Source organism: Camellia sinensis, chromosome 5, assembly GCF_055761805.1.
Source record: "Camellia sinensis isolate YWXY chromosome 5, ASM5576180v1, whole genome shotgun sequence".
NCBI lineage: Eukaryota > Viridiplantae > Streptophyta > Magnoliopsida > Ericales > Theaceae > Camellia > Camellia sinensis.
The window spans coordinates 116,838,096-116,847,158 of record NC_138965.1 but is presented as its reverse complement, the minus strand read 5'-3'; the positions used below and the strand labels follow the sequence as shown (position 1 = coordinate 116,847,158).

Below are 9,063 nucleotides of genomic sequence, written 5' to 3'. Positions count from 1 at the left end.
TAATTTTGCAGAGGAAGATGGACTAGTTGAGTGAAAAAGGATCGAGATCATTGGGATCGAGATAGGGACCGGGACCGAGATCGGGCAAGTTGGAGCAAGAGGAGAAGAGGAGATAGGTTGATTTACGGGAGCAATAGAGAAGATGGTGGTGAGGACAGTTCAGAGGAGAGCACGAATAATGACGATGACGATGGAGTCGCCGCCGCCGTCGGCGGTGGTGGTGCGGTGAGGATGTTGCCGCCTAATGCAATGCCCTCGATGCCGTCTTCATTGCCGAACTACCACCATCAGCACCGGAAGAGTTTTCCTCCGCAACTACAAAATCGTTCTCACCAGTACCTGACTGGAAACCAGCCGATGAAATGATAGGCTTTTCTGTTCCAAGAAAACTCGAACAAGTGTAGATTAGACTGTTCTGAATCGCCTATTTTGTATTGAGAGATTGGAAAATTCTGCTAATCTGTTTTTGTTTTTTTTTTTTTTTAATAAACTGGTATAGCAGTATCTTGATAAGTGAATTTATCATTCACTAATGATAATCTGGTGCTTCTTGATATTCATGATTCCTCTGGACCATTTACCATGATAATCTGGTGCTACGTTAAATGTCAATCATTAGATTGAGTGGGTTATTATCTCTTAATCTACACTTGCTCTGTAGTGGTCTGATACATTTCATCTTTTTCCTTTTTGTTTCTTTATCTCTCATTTGTCCTCACACTGTCATGATTGATTATTTACTACAAACATCTATTTGGTTTTCATCCTCCCTTTTCTCATTTTGTAATCCAGGTTTAATAATAAGCATAAGGAGAATCTATTTCTTCCTGGTTATTTCTGTTGGTGATGTGTATCGAATCTCTTTTAACCTCTCATCTGTAGCTTTATTCCTTGAAAACCCATGTTTATTGTTTTGGATGCATTAATTTCCATAAGCTTTAATCTGCCTTTACAGTTCATTATTTGATGCAATTACTAGCATGAGAAAAAATGTCTATTGTTTCAGATGCATTAATGCTTTTCAAAGCATCTAAAGTTGGTCCACAATAGTCTCTTTTTGGTACTTCCTTCAACTTTATATAAGGCTTCTTTTGTATTGCTGAGTGGCTGGTTTAGATTGTTGAGGATTTATTTTTCTTTTCCAAAAATCAATTGAATGTTCGTTTCGATGTTACTAATATATTGTCTTTTCTTGGCATGATTTTCATGATTTATTATGTTATATGTGTGTGCAATTTTGAGGCAGAAATTCGAAAGTATAACCAAGAATTTACTATTTCTTTCTTGATGTAAGTTATATATTAACATTGTTGATTTTCCCTTTTAAGTACCCAACCTCTCCACTAGGAAAAGAACATAAAGATCTAGTTTCTTTTTTCCTTTTTTCTTTTTTTGGTTTACTCATTTTTATTTGCTTGGAAAGAACATACGATTATGTTTCCATGGTTGGTTAGATCTAATTGAAATCTGCCTATGTTCTACTAATTGTTTGGGGAAATCTGCTGTGTATGGCAATGCGGACAAGGGAGCAACATATCCAAAGAGACAAGGCCACAAACAATATCTGCACTACTCAGGTAGGATGTGGAGGATTTGATTTATAGGTTGCGTTGGATTTGTTTCTTTTTGTGGCTTCTGGATTTCTTTTACTTTGCAGCAGTTATATGGGAAATTTAGTATGAGGCTGCGTATTTTGAACAATTTGACAATGTAATTGTTAAATCTATTGGTTGAATGAGGTATTGCACAAACTATGATCTCAAAATTAGTAATGAGGTCGTGTATTTAATGTTGCTATTTTAATTGGTGGCTGATACTGTTAGATATACTTTTACATGGGATTATTGCTTATTGTTTGCTTATGGAATTACTGCTTGTCTTTGCTGTTGAATTTGGAGTTGCTGCTTCTTCTTTTTTTGGTATTGAACATTTGGAATTATGTTGGTTTTAGTTTTAAATTCTAATTTAATTTCTCACCATGTTTTTGACAGTTATCATGTGCTTGAATAAAATTCACATCCGAAGGTTTGAAGAATATTGGATGTTATACTTTTAACCTATCATCTACAGTTGATTTGAGTGATAATGGTGATCTGTTTGGCATTGGAGGGTCTCTTCACTTTAAATCACTGGATTGGTTGATACATTCATTTACTATCCTCACAACTGCTACACTTTATGGTGAAAGACACCACCCTCTCTCTATATTTGATGTGCCTGTTTAGAATTTATTCAGTACTATTGGATTAATATTTTATTTTATTTACAATGTTATGTGTATGATTCCAAATCTTTCTCCATCAGGTGTTCCTTTCAATCTGTTAAGATTGCTTTCACCATGTCTCTCTTAAAACTAATTGGTGCTAAAGAGGGTTTTAGCTTTAGTTTTAATATTATGTGAGGTCGACCTATCAGTGTCTCTTGAGCTTTTGAAGCTGTTATGAAAATCTCTCTAAGTATCTAATCCCATTTGTTCCCCTAGCTATGGTCTCTTAGTGTCAGTCGGCCATTAGAATGCCTTCGCTAAGACTAATTATGTTTTATTTATGTTATTTGTTCTTGTCAAATGATGGTTCAAATATCAAAGAAAGGAAAGAAAAAGAAGAAGTAGATAGGACAAACTCAATGAAAGAAGGCCTTTTTTTGTTATAAGTTTTATTCTTAAAATTAAAGTTGTTGAGGTGGAATAATATTGTATTTCATCATCTCTGGTGTGGTGATTTCTAAGAAGTGTTAATTTTGTTACAGATTTTTGTTTGACAAAGTGCCTAATTTTGAGTAGTCCTTGAAATCATGGTAAATGGTCCAGAGGAAATTCAAAGTATCAGAATACTGAAACATCTGAGTTGATATCATATTTTGGACAACATATTAAAATAGATGATCTAAAGGTTTATTCTAATTGATCATAGATTATCAGATGCAGCAATGGTGGACCTGGATATGTTTGTCATATAAACCATCTCAATTGAGGTATTTTCTCTTTAACTCCCCAATTCTCGACTTAGATCACTATTTTGTTTTGTATTTTTAGGATTTTGCATGTTCTACAACATTTTATTATTTATTTTTTATGTGATTCTTTGTAACTCCATGCTTTAATTGGAGAGAATCAGATATTGAAGTAGCTAATGCTTCTCTATTCTATACCTTATTTATTTATTGTCATGTTTATTGTTGCTGTAGTTTCCTTAGAAAGTTCTATATAATCCATGGAGCAATTGTCCCAGGAAGTTGAAATTTGAAATTGCTTAGGCCCTGTTTGGTAACTATGCCGTTTTCAGTTTTCAGTTTATATCTACAAAAATTTTAAAAATTATCATAAAAACTTATTTGATAATTTTTTTTGTTTATAAATGGTTGTCTCAGTTTATAAATTTGAGGAAAAACATAAACTCAGAGTTTACGTTTTCAGTTTTCAATTTTTTTTTTTCAATCAATTTTTTTTTTCAAATAATTTATTTTCAATTTTTTTTTCAAATATTTTTTTTCCCAATTAATTTTTTTTTCAATTAATTTTTTTTCCAATTAAATTTTTTTTCATTTATTTTTTAAATTAATTTTTTTCAATTATAATGTGTGTGATCTCATTGTCATAAATAATAAAAATAAATATAAATATAAATATTTTAGGCCTGAACAAGCATATTTTTTAGTTTATGTTTTTAAATTTTTTTAAACATTTTGTTCAAACCAAACGCATTTGTAATTTATGTTTTTCTAAAAATAAACAAAAACCAGTATATAAAATTTTTGTAAACATAAACCAAAAACGTAAACGTTACCAAACGCTACCTTAGTATTTTTGTTTAGTTTCAATATGGGGCAATTGCTTGTTTATGACATTGACAATAGGCTGCGAGCAAGAATAATGATGTGGATTTAGTTTATTTTATTGAAAGTAATTTTTTAATTGAGCAGGTGAACTAAAACTTCATGTTTCCCTTTTTATTTTGAAATTTGTTAATTTGCATCCATAGGGGATGCATTCGAACTTATGTTGCACAATGCTGATCTTGGAAATCATTGGAAGCCATTAAGTAGATCTCAAAATATGTTACTCAGAATGTAGTGGGCAAAGGACATGGTATGAATTCAAATTCCTCTATTCAACCTTTGATCCCCTTTTTACACTATTTACCCTTGTCATACTTGTGTTGCTTCACTTATTTGTTTCCCTTTTTGATCCATTTTTCCTCTTTAATTATGTTTTGCGTATTGTTTAATTTAGGTAGAGAATACATATAATTTATTTAAATTATGGTTTGTTTAGTTTATTAGATTTATTGTGTTCTGTGGTGAAATAGTTATTCATGATTCCTTTTGTGCATGCTTCTGGTAAGAATTATATTGTTCCTTCTTAGAATTGTGGAGACTGTAGGTGAAAGTGTGACTAATCTCCAACTAGGCTCAATAGCAATTATTCATTCTCAAGGAAGTTCCTTCACTAGACCGACACCATTGGTCTTTTGAGGTGTGTTTGGTTTTTTCTCAATAGTTCACTGTTATGAGTTTGGCTTCTGGTCTTCCTTCTTCTTCTGACTTAATTTGTTGTTTCCTTCACTTATTTTGTGAGGTCGAATTTGGGGATATCATCCTGAGGGAGAGAGAAATTGGTGACGTTCCACTCTGCAATGTAATTTCTAAAATTGGCCAGCTTGTTCCTTAAATAAGCGTTGGCCCATGAATGAGTAACTTGTATAATCTTGCTGACTATTTCTTCTCTCTGGATCTAAATTTGCAAATTTGGGTGCAGGCTTTATAATTGAACTGGTGCAAGTAAGTGTTGCCTTTTTTTTTTTGTTGTAAGTTTGTTTATCTGTTGATTGGGTGTGCTCACATTTTCATTTTATTTTTTAACAGGCTGTTATAGTGTCAACAAACTGACTTCTGCTGGTTGCAAAGTAAAGATTTGAAGATTTGCACTAAATAACAAAAATGAGGGGGTGATTTGAAGAAAATTCAAACTGTTTGATTGTATATGATTGAGATTTGGAAAGTTGTAGGGTTAAATATCTAAGGAGATAAACTAGAATTTTTATGGTTTTCAATTTGGCATTGTAATTTAAATTTGAGCCAATTTGTTTTATTTTATATTGATTATCAATTAATTCTCAATCTCTGTTCCTAGTTAAATTTATATAAATTCTCAGTTAATTCTCAATCTCAATTTCTATTCTTAGTTAAATTCTCAATTAATTGGGCTGTATTCTTAAAAAAAAAAAATCAAAAAAAATGGCGTTTTTGAAAAAAATGTCACTAAATGTTGTCATCATGACATCACATCTGAGGTAAGTATTAAAAATGAAAAAAGGTCGTGTTTTTTCAAAAAAACACCACCGAATGACGTCATCATTACATCATATATTAATTGTGACGGAAAAGTAGATGGCTGTTAAAGATTTTGCGACGTTTTGAAAAACGACATCTAATGTTTTTAGCGACGCTTTTGAAACGCCGCTAAGCTATTGCGGCGGCCGTATCTACGACGAAAATATAAACGTTGCAAAAACTTATTGCAGCGTTTTTCAAGAATATAGAGGCGTTTTTAAAACGCTGCTAAAAGTCAAATTTCTTGTAGTGTTTATAATGTATTTTTAACCTCTTTTTTTTTTTTTTTTAGTGAAATCAAAACCAAACCCTACCTAGAGTCAAGAATGGGTGGACAGGACACGAAGCATTTGTCATGGAAAGAAAGTAGGGACTTGAGTAAATTGTTTTGGGAAAATAACCAATAAGTTCTATTTTGCTCTTAAGATTATTATTGAGTTCTATCAAGTTTTAATATAGACAATTAAGTCCTATTTTTTATAAAATATTTCCAAAAAGTTTATTATTCCATAATGGTGCATGATACTTCAATTTTACTCCTTATTTAATGTGAACAATAATTTGTTACATATTTTTAATCCAAGTAAAATCATATTTTTTAATTGTAAAAATTATGATATTGTATTAAAATAAGAGAAAATTATTGAAAAGTCCAATCTAGCAATTGTCTAAGGCATTAGGTCTAATGGATATTTTTTATTAGTGGGAGGTCCACTCTTTGTGAAATAGTTTGGTGAGAAATCTTTTTATTATTTTCGATTTTTTTTTTCAATTTTACCTGTTAATCTATCTGTTGATTTTTTTGATTATTTGTTCAAATATTTTTTTTTTACCTTTTTAATTTTTTGACTATCTGTTCAAATTTTTTTCCCTTATCTGTTCAAATATTTGTCCAAGTTTTATTATCTGTTCAATTTTTTTCCCTTATCTATCTAAATCTGTCTCTCTTCCCACTATCTATACAAATAAAATTCAATGACAACAACAACAATAACAAATCTATCTTTATCTATTCATATCAACAACAAAAATTTAATACATTGCAAATATCTATTTCATCATCAACATCATCATCATCATCAATAACAACAAAAAGATCGCTCTAAATTTCAATAGGTCACCTACACACACCCACAACAACACCAACAATAGAAAGAGAGAGAAAAAAAAGAAAAAAAAAGTTCACTCCAAATTTCAACAAATCACTCACACACCTAAACACACTTCATCAAATCACCTACACATCCATATTCTTCATATTAGCAAGCTATGTTACATGGGCTCGAGTACAGGTGCAGTATGTATCTAAAGGTCGAACTCGTCAAATAATAAATTTAAGGATACGCAGACTTGACAAAAAAATGTTATATTTATATTTTTAATTATGTGAGATAAAATAGTACTATATGTAACTTACAGTGTTAAAAAGACATTTATAGCAATTATACAATAATATATACATATAATAATAGTGTTATATACAATTATATAAAAAGTATGCGTTGAAAAGTATTGAACACATTCCATACCTTTGTTCGAGTGTCGGATGTTCGACATGAGTATTTGATTTATTTTGAAGAGTTCGTGTAACATAGTTGGCAAGTGATTTGAGCACAGAATATGAATAGCAAGCCATGAGCCAAGCTTGTAATGGAACATGACGCCGGCAACGATGTAGATAACGTCAATGAAATTGGAGTAATTGATCTATAATGATCTGGATCGAGGAGGTTGGATCTGGATCTCACGATGGAAACCGATTTGGATCTCGGCGATTGAAATCATTGTTGTGGGGGTTTTCATAGTTATAGCGGCATGTAAGAGTTCTATCGATTGATTTCACTTGAAAAACAACAAAAGCTTAACCTCTTCAACTCCCCATTATCTGTTGAAAGCTGATTCAACTTTGAATTTCCATCGATCTTGATGAGTTCATTTGCATCGTTATTGTAGAGGGGGAGGAGAAAGGTGGGGGGAGAGGGAAGAGAGACACTTTCGATGTACATATCGACGTTAGTGGCGGCGGAGGGGCAGATCTGGCCGACGAAGAGAATGGGGCGGGGTGGAGGACGAGAGAGAGAGAGACGGGGGTGAGTGTTTGGCTCATTTGACCGTGTATACAATATATATATATATATATATATATATGGGTATTCTGATGATTTTGCTTAACCATGCCCTCGTGGATAAAATATTTTATAGTGTGGACTTTTGATCAAACAAAATTCAATTTGGATTTATAGATCGAGTGCCCTTAAAATAATCATAAATCACAATGAAAAAATTATCAGTAAATTCTATTTCATTTTGAAAATTGCTATTAAATTTTATCATATTTTTATATTAACAAATAAATCTATTTTTTTATCTTATTTTATTTTATTTTATAAATTGTTATAAAAATATTCAATTATTTGTAATAGTATATTTTATTTTGATTTATATTTCTCATTAAAGTATGAAGCAAAAAATTCATAAATATTTTTTATTTATTTAAAATTTTATAATAAAAATATTTTAATTGTTGAAATTAAATGAATTCTTAAACAAAAGTATTAAGTATAAAATTCATTAACTATCTCATACATTTGTTTGAGATGTACTATATGAGTGCACTTTTTGGTTAAAAAAGTAGAGAAAAATATGTATGTTTGGGATAACTTTTTGATTTTTTGCGAAAAGATGTGCAATAAAATATTATAGTAAAATTAAAATGACCATTTTACCCTTTTGACTTTTTGGGTAGTTGAATTCAAAGGGCAAAATAATAATTTTTCTCTAGTGGCTTCCCCCCACAAGCTACCCTTAAATAATATAAACTTTTTAATTTTTTTAGTAACTTTTTGACTTTTTTAGTTTATCCCAAACAAGGCCTAAGAAATATATAAAATTTTCATAGTTATTTTTCATAGCACGTTGGAGTCTTTTGGGAAGCTGGTAAAAGCCAGCTTCCAGCTTTTTATCTATTTTGTGTCACATCACCTCTCACATAACTTATCCACAAAAAGATAAAAAAGTCAAAAAGTCAATTTTTTACTAACTTCCCAAAACATAGAATTTAGCCTTTTTAGATTGTTTACACTAAAAAATTTTGGATCCATTTGTTATTTGTGTTTTTAAATATAATATTAATAATTTTTACAATTAAAATTTTAAATTTTAATTAATTTAAAATTGTTAATAAAATTGTTGTTCGTATTAAATCATAAGGTTAAAATTGGAATAAGATAGACCATTATGAAGTAATGAATTTTTTGGGAACATTTTATCACAAATAAGAGTTAGTTGTCCATATTAAAATTTGATAGGACTCTATAGTAATCTTGACAGTAAAATAGGACGTATTAGTTATTTTCCCAATTTTTTTTTTGCTTGGTGTTTAACTCGGGAACCTGATTTCCATAGAGTGCGAAACAAAACAATTGCAATTTACAGCTACTTGATTTTTTTGATTCTATTCATCAGTTGATTTCATCGCCTATCTCATGGAGATTGTTCTATGTTGTAGATATTTGGATTCCTTGATGTGGAGAAAAGGGGTAAAATAACATTCAAGCAGGTAACAATCTCTCTCTCTCTCTCTCTCTCTCTCTCTCTCTCTCTCTCTCTCTCTCTCTCTCTCTCTCTCTCTCTCTCTCTCTCTCTATATATATATATATATATATATATATATATATATATATATCACACACACAGTCACACAGAAAATGAAATTTAATATATTGCTTGCAG

At 30.7% G+C, this 9,063-nt stretch overlaps 1 long non-coding RNA gene across 3 annotated transcripts; it reads left to right on the top strand.

Annotated features, from left to right (window-relative positions):
• Window positions 1-554: 554 nt before the first annotated feature.
• Window positions 555-4,961, top strand: LOC145790822 (uncharacterized). Of its 3 annotated transcripts, XR_014330051.1 has the most exons (4): window positions 555-1,577; window positions 1,992-2,973; window positions 3,981-4,779; window positions 4,864-4,961. It is a non-coding gene; the product is annotated as an uncharacterized LOC145790822 (long non-coding RNA). The 3 variants fall into 3 exon arrangements; XR_014330050.1 differs by having other exon boundaries at window positions 555-2,973; XR_014330049.1 differs by lacking the exons at window positions 555-1,577; window positions 1,992-2,973 and having other exon boundaries at window positions 3,615-4,779.
• Window positions 4,962-9,063: the final 4,102 nt, after the last annotated feature.